The sequence below is a fragment of the Oryctolagus cuniculus genome, chromosome 13 (genome assembly GCF_051225735.1).
Source record: "Oryctolagus cuniculus isolate XC-2025 breed Fujian yellow rabbit chromosome 13, ASM5122573v1, whole genome shotgun sequence".
Taxonomy (NCBI): Eukaryota; Metazoa; Chordata; class Mammalia; order Lagomorpha; family Leporidae; genus Oryctolagus; species Oryctolagus cuniculus.
The window spans coordinates 1499801-1509790 of record NC_142879.1 but is presented as its reverse complement, the minus strand read 5'-3'; the positions used below and the strand labels follow the sequence as shown (position 1 = coordinate 1509790).

Here is a 9990-nt window from a genome sequence, read left to right as displayed (position 1 = left end):
CCTCACAGAGAGCTGGGGAGCGCCCCGGAGGACCCGCGAGATGCTTCGTCCTGCCGCAGGGCTGTGCCGGCGGGAAGGCCACCCTCAGCCTGGGACCAGAGCCTCGGGTACGTGCGGTTGTGAAAAATGGACTCATTCCACGCTCAGATAACACCTGGTTCCTAACACACCCGCCCGTCCATTCTCCACGCTGAGATGTTTTTACTTCAAAAACTTGTAAATCACGATTATGTGTCTCTACCTCCTGGGGCCCTTAGAAGAAAACCCAAAGCCTTAGCACGGCGCCTCTCCCAGCCCCTGCGCACTCAGTCCCCGCGCCGTGGCGCCATGGCACCGTGGCTCCCTGGCTCCCTCCGTGTGCCCGTGGCCCCGGCCCTGCACGCGCTGTCTCCTCCCCTCCCATTCGTGGGTCTCCTCACTCCATTCACTCCGCAGGGGCCCTGGCGTAAACCGGGTCCCTTCCACCCCACCCCACCCCCTCAGTGGCTGCGCCTTTTCCCCGCGAGGAGCCGGCTGTCCGTGCCACGCCTACACGGGGACGCTGTGCAGTGAGTGGACGGGGCGGCCGCGTCCAGTCCCCAGCACGTGCCTGGAGAGAAAAACCCTCAGACGGAAGGGCCAGGCCTGTGCTCGTGCCCCGCAGCTCGGAGCGAGGCACTCCAGAACCGAGCACTTAACTCACAAGAATCGCCCCTCCCCCCGTGGCTTGGTTGGGGACGCCGTGGCAGCACGGCCAGCAGCTCAGAGCTCAGATGTCAGCAAGAGCCACTGCTGAGGGTGCAGACCCCCGCCCAGCCAGCAAGCAGCCCTGCCACTGGGCGGCACGTGTGGCCTCGACACGGTGGCCGACTTCCACCGGAGCAAGCCTGGACATTCCAGTGGGAGCTGACACAGGGCGCCGGCACTGAGAGGCGCCACAGCGGGGTGCGGGTAGCGGGAGGCCTGCAGACCCCAAGCACCGCAGAGCGCCGTGCAAGCGGTCCGCTGCCTCCTCCCTCAGCAGCAGCCACCACCCCGGGACTTCTGCCCCGTCCCAGAGGCCCTGAGGCCACCCCACTACCAGAAACGATCCCCCAAGGCAGGAGGCTGAGAGCTCACGGTGTGGGTGTGTGTGCTCACGGCGCTTTGCCAGGCGCCCCAGATCAAGGAGGGCCCCCGAGCAGGGTCAGGTGCACAGGGGCCGCGCCCGGCCACACCTTTGCCAGGGAGACAGCGCGGGTCTCGGGCGCCGCCCGTCTCGCAGCCCTCGGAAGCAGTACTGAGTCACGGGCTCCCACAGGGGCGTGGACACCCGGAGGTGGGGTCCACGGAGCCCAAAGCGCCAGCCTTTCTGACCCCGGAGCTAACGCAAGCCCACTGTCAAACTACACCCTCAGAGATGGGGGGGCAGGCGCTGGAGCCCCAGGAACCCCACTTCACCTGCACATCCCGCCCCCCGGCCCGAGCGCCACCCTGCAGGACACGGAGCTTCTGGCCGCGGGGTGCAAGAGGTGGAGCGCGAGCCCACGGATGCTCCGCTCCCCGGGGACAGGTGTGGCGGGGGCTCCCCGCCTCCTCTTGTGACTGAAGAAGCAGAGGCTGGGCGGGTGCTGGCACGGCGGTCAAGGCGCAGACACCCACAGCCCACATAGGAGCGCGTGGTTATGTCCCGGGTCTGCTTCCCATGCAAGCTCCCGGCTGCTGCAACCCGGGGAGGCAGCAGGTGACGGCTCGAGTGCCTGGGCCCCTGCCAACCACACGGGAGACCCAGATGGAGCTCCAGGCTCCTGCTTTGGCCTGGCCCAGCACCACCCGTTGCATGCATTTGGGGAGTGAATCAGCGATAGAAGATCACTCTCTCTCTCTCTCTTTGAAATAAGCACATTAAACACACACACTCAGGCAGGAGACTGCGTCCGTCCCACAGCACAGTCACGGAGCCCCAGGACTGAGTCGGCAAACGATGGGCCCCTCAGCTGCAGTCCTCAGGCCCTGGACACAGCACTGGCCTCCTCCAGCCACGCCCCAGGGGACACAGAGGCAGAGACAACGGAGGCGCTCGGGAGCTGCACCCGGGAGGCCACCCTGTCCCCCACAGAGGCCTCCAGTGGGTTGACCTCATCTGTTGCAGGGCCCTGGCACTCGGTGTGGTTACGTCTTGTGCCCCCAGAAGAAGCGAGCTGTACACGGTGGGGGAAGGCAAAGGCCTCTCCCACACCTGTGTCAGTGGGAGGTGCGCGTGGGCACAAACGCACCATTCTCTGCAATGCACCCTTTGGCTTCCAGCAGCGCCGTGCTTACCACAAAACCGCATTTTCCAAGTCGAGGAATCACCTGTGCGTCCTGAGCGGACAGTTACAAAGATGAGCACAGGGCCGGCGCTGTGGCCCAGCGGTAAACCACCACCCGCGTGCAGTGCCGGCAACGCACATGGGCGCAGGTTCAACCCCAGCTGCTCCACTTCCAATCCACTCCCTGCTAACGGCCTGGGGAAAGCAGCGGAAGATGGCCCAGGTGCTTGGGCCCCTGCACCCATGGGGGAGACATGGAGGAAGCTTCTGGCTTCAGCCTGGCCCAGACCTGGCCATGTGGCCATCCAGGGTGCGAACCAGCGGGTGGAAGACCTCTCTCTCTTTCTCTCTCTCACTCTCTCTCTCTGTAACTCTATCAAATAAGAAAATAAATCTTTTTTTAAAACTTTTAAAAACAATTTATTGGGCCGGCACCGTGGCTCAATAGGCTAATCCTCCGCCTTGCGGCGCCAGCACACCAGGTTCTAGTCCCGGTCAGGGTGCCGGATTCTGTCCCGGTTGCCCCTCTTCCAGGCCAGCTCTCTGCTGTGGCCAGGGAGTGCAGTGGAGGATGGCCCAAGTGCTTGGGCCCTGCACCCCATGGGAGACCAGGATAAGTACCTGGCTCCTGGCTTCGGATCAGCGCGATGCGCCGGCCGCGGCGGCCATTGGAGGGTGAACCAACGGCAAAAGGAAGACCTTTCTCTCTGTCTCTCTCACTGTCCACTCTGCCTGTCAAGAAAAAAAAAAAACGATTTATTTATCTTATTTGAAAGGCAGAGAGAGGGAGAGGTCTTCCATCCGCTGGTTCACTCCCCAAATCGCTGCAATGTCCAGCGCTGGGCTGACCCGAAGCCGGGAGCCAGGAGCTTCTTCCAGGTCTCCCACGTGGGTGCAGCGGCCCAAACACCTGGGCCATCTCCCACTGCTTTTCCCAGGCCGTTAGCAGGGAGTGGATTGGAAGTGGAGCAGCCAGGACTCCAACTGGCGATCTTATGTGATGCCGGCACTGTAGGTGGCAGCTTTCCCTGCTACGCCATGGCACCAGCTCCATAAACAAATTTTTGAAAAACAGAAAGAAAAAAGAAAAGAGCAGGACAGTTAGGTCCAACCCCAGCCCTCTGCGGTTTTCATCGCGGGCGTCTCGTGGACACGGGGCTCCCGATTCTGCTCCCCCTCGGCCAGGGGGTTTGCTCCAGGGCCAAATGGGGAAGAGACCCACGCGACAGTGAGACGCGCTCACAGCCCTTTCACTTCCCCAGCCCTGAGTGTGACTCAGGGGACACCCAGGAGGACGGGGCGCGGGGCCGGGTGTCACACAGCACCCGTGATGCCTGCTGTGTGTCCCAAAAAGAGGAAGCATGAGCAAGTCTCCCGGGCCGGCCCCTCACCCACACTCCGGAACCGGGGACCCCAGCCCCCCGGCCCCTCACCCACACTCCGGAGCCGGGGACTCCCAGAAGGGGGATTGCCTTCTGCTCCAGGGTCTGGACCTGGCCTGGCCGAGGGCTGACTGGGGGATCCGTGGGCCCGAGGTAGCAGGTGTGTTCCCCAAGTTCATGGGCAGCAGATGAAGCTGATCAGCCTCTGCTTCCACCTCCCCGGCTGGGTGCTGGGCAGGCAGAGGCGTGGCGCAATCGGCTGAGGGGCAGAACCCCGCGGGGCGACAACCACGGGAGGTGACCGGGCGGGCAGGTGCTGCCGTGTCACTCACAGTGACAGCACAGAAAACCCTGCTGAGGCAGGGCCGAGGGGCAAAGCAGCCGCTTGGGACGCCACACCCCACACATGAGAGGCTGCGTTAGCTCTGCCGAATCTGTGCTCTCAACCCAACTTCCTGCGGATGCGCCTGGAAGGCAGGAGGCGGCAGTCCAGGTCGCCGAGTCGTGCCACCCACGTGGGAGCCCGGACGGAGCGCCTGGCTCCTGGCTTCCGATCAGCCCAGCTCAGCCACTGTGGCCGTCTGAGGAGTTAACCAGCAGGTGGAAGACCTCCCTCTCCCTCTCCCTCTCCCTCTCCCTCTCCCTCTCCCTCTCCCTCTCCCTCTCCCTCTCCCTCTCCCTCTCCCTCTCCCTCTCCCTCTCCCTCTCCCTCTCCCTCTCCCTCTCCCTCTCCCTCTCCCTCTCCCTCTCCCTCTCCCTCTCCCTCTCCCTCTCCCTCTCCCTCTCCCTCTCCCTCTCCCTCTCCCTCTCCCTCTCCCTCTCCCTCTCCCTCTCCCTCTCCCTCTCCCTCTCCCTCTCCCTCTCCCTCTCCCTCTCCCTCTCCCTCTCCCTCTCCCTCTCCCTCTCCCTCTCCCTCTCCCTCTCCCTCTCCCTCTCCCTCTCCCTCTCCCTCTCCCTCTCCCTCTCCCTCTCCCTCTCCCTCTCCCTCTCCCTCTCCCTCTCCCTCTCCCTCTCCCTCTCCCTCTCCCTCTCCCTCTCCCTCTCCCTCTCCCTCTCCCTCTCCCTCTCCCTCTCCCTCTCCCTCTCCCTCTCCCTCTCCCTCTCCCTCTCCCTCTCCCTCTCCCTCTCCCTCTCCCTCTCCCTGTAACTCTGCTCTCAAATAAATAAATGAATCTAAAAGAAGCAAGGGACCATTCTCTTTAATTAACCAAGAACCACTTTGTTAATCATCGCCTAGAACTGAGCAGAAAGCAGCTGATACTAAAAGCTAAGCACATGGGGCCGACGCTGTGGCGTAGCGGGTAAAGCTCCCGCCTACAGTGCCGGCATCCCATATGGATGCCGGTTCAAGTCCCAGCAGCTCCACTTCCGATCCAGCTCTCTGCTACAACCTGGGAAAGCAGTAGAAGATGGCCCAGGTCCTTGGGCCCCTGCACCAATGTGGGGAACCTGGAAGAAGCTCCAGGCTCCTGGCTTCGGATCGGCGCAGCTCCGGCCATTGCAGCCATCTACGGAGTGAACCAGCGGATGGAAGACCTCTCTCTCTCTCTCTCTCTCTCTGTAACTCTGCCTCTCAAATAAAAAATAAAAAGGAGGGCCCGGGCAGTGAATTCGGGTACAGGTGGCGGTGAGGACGCATACGAGGGAGCCCAAAGAGCTCACAGAAGTGCATGTTGCGTGCAAGTTGCACACGCGTTTTAAAACTGCTTCACCCCAAAATAAACTTCTGTCTTGACTCCAGTTTGCACGAACCTCCTGACACTCTTTGGGGTTCAGTTAGTGACCTGCTTGGGAGGCGGCCGCTTCGCTCTCCCCGCAGGCTTCTCAGGGCTGGGGTCAGTCGGGCCCGGGTTCAGTCCTGGGGGCCGGTGACTGAGCCCCTCGACCTGAGGCTGTGGGGCAGTCGGTCCCAGGGCTGCTGGCAGCTCGCCAGGTTTCCTCGCTGTAGGCATCCACCATTTGTAGCCACAGTCTCAGGGCTGTTGCGCCCGCTTAGGGTTCTCCCGGGATCCGTCTTTTAGAAACTTCCCCTCTTGATAAAAATAATTCCTCGTGACACTGGGGCTGGTGATCCAGCTGCAGGAGTGGGCTGCGAACCCTCTGGCCCAGCTGGTCCACGCCCACGCATTTGTCCTGCCGTGTGGAACCGTGGGTGCCTGGAAACACGCACTGCCGCGTTGCCATGACAACACACAACAGGAGGCAGCCCGGCTGCTCGCAGGGAAAACCGCCCCGCGCACGAGCGCTGCTGAGTGGGGACCCCGAGGGCGCGGAGCGGCTGTTGGGGGGCAGGGCCCGGCTGCCTCTGAAGCCCTCTGCTCCAGAAGACGCCCAGTGAGCGACTAGGGGTGGCTTCTAGGGGTGGGAGGGGTCGGGCTGACGGAGGAAAACTTCCCAGATTTACTAACTTGTGACCCGTGTGAACTATTGCTCGTTCAGCTGAACTACAATGCAGCAATCCGGGGCCAGCGCTGCGGCACTCGGGTAAGTCCAGTCTGCGACACCAGCATCCCAGCATCCCGTACGGCGCCGGCTCGGGTCCGGCTGCTCCACTTCTGCTCCAGCTGCCTGCTAACGCCTGGGAAAGCAGCGGGGGATGCCCGAGAGCTTGGGCCCCGCACCCGCGTGGGAGACCCGGATGGAGCTCCAGGCTCCTGGCTTCGCCGGCCCAGCCCCAGCTGGTGCAGCCACTAGGGGGTGAGCCAGTGGAGAAAGTGCTCGCTCGCTCGCTCTCTCTCGCTCTCTCTCTGTAACTCTGCCTTTTAAGGAAATACATACATGAATCTTTATAAAAATCCAATAATTGTGAAATGCAAGGCCTGCCTACTGCCTCACCCTCTCTTGGCCATCAGTGGAAACGCAGCTGGGGTGGGTTTGATGCTTCCGCCGAGTGCTCACAGAATGGGGTGCAGGTGGACCCCATCCTCGTGCAGACAGGGTCTAGTCCTGCCCCCTGCTGAGGACACAGCCACCCCACAGAGCAGGCCTGCGCTCCTCGGGGGCCAGGGTGTCCCGATGGCGCCCCCAGACCCGAGCCAGGGTTGAGGTGGGAGGCGGAACTGCTGCCTCGGACAGCAGGGGTCGTGGGCGGGCGTGGCGGAGGCCGTGGGTCTCGGGCGGGAGGCTGAGCCGGGAACCATGGGAGGAGAGCAGCTGTCCACAGAGCCGGATCACGTCAGCCCGTGGCGCCCACAAGACTCCGGCTCACGCCGCGCCTGTGGCCCCGGGACGCGGGCTGCGCCACGCTCTGCCGCCAAAAGCTGTCTTCCTCCGACATTTGAGCTTTCACACTGGGGAGCCAACCCTGACTCTGCTCCTGTCGCTCCTGGGAGCGGGGCAGGCGTGCTCGGATGCCGCCTGTGGGCGCTGCTGCTGTCTCGATCCCAGCGTCCGCTTACCTGCAAGTCAGATCCAGGGACTCCAGAGGGAGAAGCCCACATGCCGTGAGTGTGCCGGGAAGCCACCGGTGGCCAGCTCGCCTGCTGGGGCGGGAGACCCTGGAGCGCCCTGCCGGGTGTGCAGGGGGCTTTCTGTCCTCTCAGGACAGGACAAGGGGCGGCTTCGGCCTGCTGCGCTCTGGGCTACGTCGCAAAGGCCCCGGGCCAGCCTCCTTCTCTCCTGGGGTCAGCCCACACAGCGCTGCGTCATCTCCAGCACCCACAGCCCCGAGAAAGCCCTGCCCCAGCACTGCAGTCTGGGTGGCACCCAGCTACCCATGGGGCTGCAGGTCTGGCAGGGGTGGGGCAGACGCCGTGTGCTTGAAGGGGGCAGAGACGAAAGCCACCCTGGCCCCGAGCGTGGAGCGCTGGGACATCAAGCTAGGTCACGGATAGGACCGGAACGGCACTGCTGCGTGGCGCACGTTCTAAGAGCAGATGGTGCGACCAGGGACACCCGCGGTGGCACCTGTGCTCCGTGCTCCTGGAGCCCACATCCTGGGGGAGACAGGCGGAGGAGCACACGGAGGGGGAGGGGCAGACTTCCCTGGGAGCAGGGGCAGGGGCCACGACAGGGAGGTGAGGAGGTGGCCCTGTGAGCTCTGCCCCGTGGGGACCCTCAAGCGGAGCGACCCAGACCAGGTGGGGACACTGCAGAAGCCACTCCCGTCCCGAGGCAGCTGACATCAAGTTCACCAAAAGGGAGCGGGTCCAGGGTGGGCCTGGCCTAATCAGGTGAGTCCTGAGCCAAGGCCAAGGGTGAGGCCGCCAAGGTTCCACCTCCGCTCCAGCCGTGAGGAAGCAGAACCCTGGGCCCAGAGCCCCAAGGCCGAGAGCTCCGTCAGCCACACCACCGAGCCGGCAGGCAGATGCTTCCCAGGCGAGATTCCACAGGCGCCCAGCTCCCCCGGCGGGGCCCTGAGCAGGGACCCGGCTACGGCCTGCCGACACCCCACCCCCGGCGTGGGCAGCCAGGGTGCACTGCGGTGAGCTACTGTGGGCAGAGGCCTTTGTCTTTTTTTTTTTTTTTTTTTTTTTTTTTTTTTTTTTTTTTTTTGACAGGTAGAGTGGATAGTGAGAGAGAGAGACAGAGAGAAAGGTCTTCCTTTTGCCATTGGTTCACCCTCCAATGGCCGCCGTGGCCAGCGCGCTGCAGCCGGCATACCGCGCTGATCTGAAGGCAGGAGTCAGGTGCTTATCTTGGTCTCCCATGGGTTGCAGGGCCCAAGCACTTGGGCCATCCTCCACTGGACTCCCTGGCCACAGCAGAGAGCTGGCCTGGAAGGGGGGCGACCGGGACAGAATCTGGTGCCCCGACCGGGACTAGAACCCGGTGTGCCGGCGCTGCAAGGCGGAGGATTAGCCTAGTGAGCCGCGGCGCCGGCCACCTTTGTCTTTTAATCAAACTTATTTCTTGTTTCTTTTTTTTAAGATTTATTTATTTATTTGAAGGCAGAGTCACAGAGCAAGAGGAACAGGCAGAGAGAGAGAGAGAGAGAAAGGTCTTCCATGTGCAGGTTCATTCCCCAAATGGCCACAATGGCCGGGGCTGGGCCAGGCAGAAGCCAGGAGCCAGGAGTGTCTTCTGGGTCTCCCCCGGGGTGCAGGGGCTCAAGCCTGGGCCATCTTCTGCTGCCTTCCTAGGACGTGGCAGGGAGCTGGATCGCAAGTGGAGCAGCTGGGACCCAAACCATCGCCCATATGGGATCCCGGCCCTGCAGGTGGCGGCTTCACCCGCTGTGCCACGGCAGAGGCCTCTAATGAATCTCTCGCTGACACGAGTGAAGTGTGGAAGAGGCTTCCCCGGTCAGAAGAGAACTGCAGTTGCCACCTGCTGCCTGTGGTGTTCTGTATGCTCGTTAGCACTCGGGACAGCGTTAACCCCGGCCAGACACAGCTCAGCAGGCGCGTGGGAGCAGCAGCAGCAGCAGTGTTGTATCAGTCCCGTAGCCGCCCTGTGTCCTCAGAGCGCCCACTCGCACAGGGGAGACACATAAGGAAATACGCGCCTTGTTCTGGACAAAAGCCCACCTGGGCCTTGTGCCGGCATCGATAATAAAAGACCCCTTCCTGGCACAGGCCCTGGGGTCTCTGCCATTGCCACAGGAGACTCACACCGGGGTGGGTCAAGCGGGAGCCGGGAGGCGTGGGCAGAATGGGGCGGACCAGAGGGAGGAAGGGGGTCGTGCAGGGGCTGGAGAGCCTCCCCCAGGGGCACCAAGTAAAGACTCCATCGCCCAGCGCGGGGGCGCCGGGCAGACTGAGCCTCGCAGAGCACGGGGCTCACCCAGGGCACGGTGAGGTGCTGGCTCCAGGCAGGGCCCCCCGAGGGGGTGGGAGATGGGTAGGAGCAGCCCGGCAGGGCCAGGGGAGAGAGCCTGGCTGAGCGAGCCGGGCGGCGGCTGTGGCGTCCTCAGAACCACACGGAGGCCCTGAAGGGCCGGGATCGGGCGTGATGAGAACCTCACTGCTCGAGCCGTGAGGACCATGGACAAGGCGCCCACTGCGGGCAGGCAGGGCGGGGCTGGGCGGCCCAGGAGATGCAGTCAGGCGGGCAGCCTCGCTGACGGAGGGCGTGGAGGGGTGGGTGGACCGGGGCTGAGGGCCACGATGGACACACGAAGGCCCAGGAGACACGGTCAGGTGCAGAGGAGGCGGGGTCAGGGCCGAGGCCTGTGGGCAGCTGGACCCTGCAAGGTGTGCGGATGCTCACACGCATGTCCCCGGCCCTCCCTCACCCGCCGCCCGGCACGGCCTGCGGAGCGCACGCCCCGGTTTCTTAGGCTCTTGGGAGAATTGCAGTGTGAATGTGTGTGTTCCTTCCGGTAGGAAGCAGGGGCTGAGCCCTAACAGCGAGCAGGGGGGCTCTCTAGGTCACGCCGGCTGTCCCCAGGACCCCGC

The 9990-nt window shown here is 63.6% G+C and overlaps 1 long non-coding RNA gene across 1 annotated transcript; it reads left to right on the top strand.

Annotated features, from left to right (window-relative positions):
• The first annotated feature begins 5847 nt into the window (after positions 1-5847).
• On the top strand, positions 5848-9165 carry LOC127489688 (uncharacterized). The gene is made up of 3 exons (XR_007917611.3): positions 5848-5986; positions 6092-6136; positions 8734-9165. It is a non-coding gene; the product is annotated as an uncharacterized LOC127489688 (long non-coding RNA).
• The last annotated feature ends 825 nt before the right edge of the window (positions 9166-9990 follow it).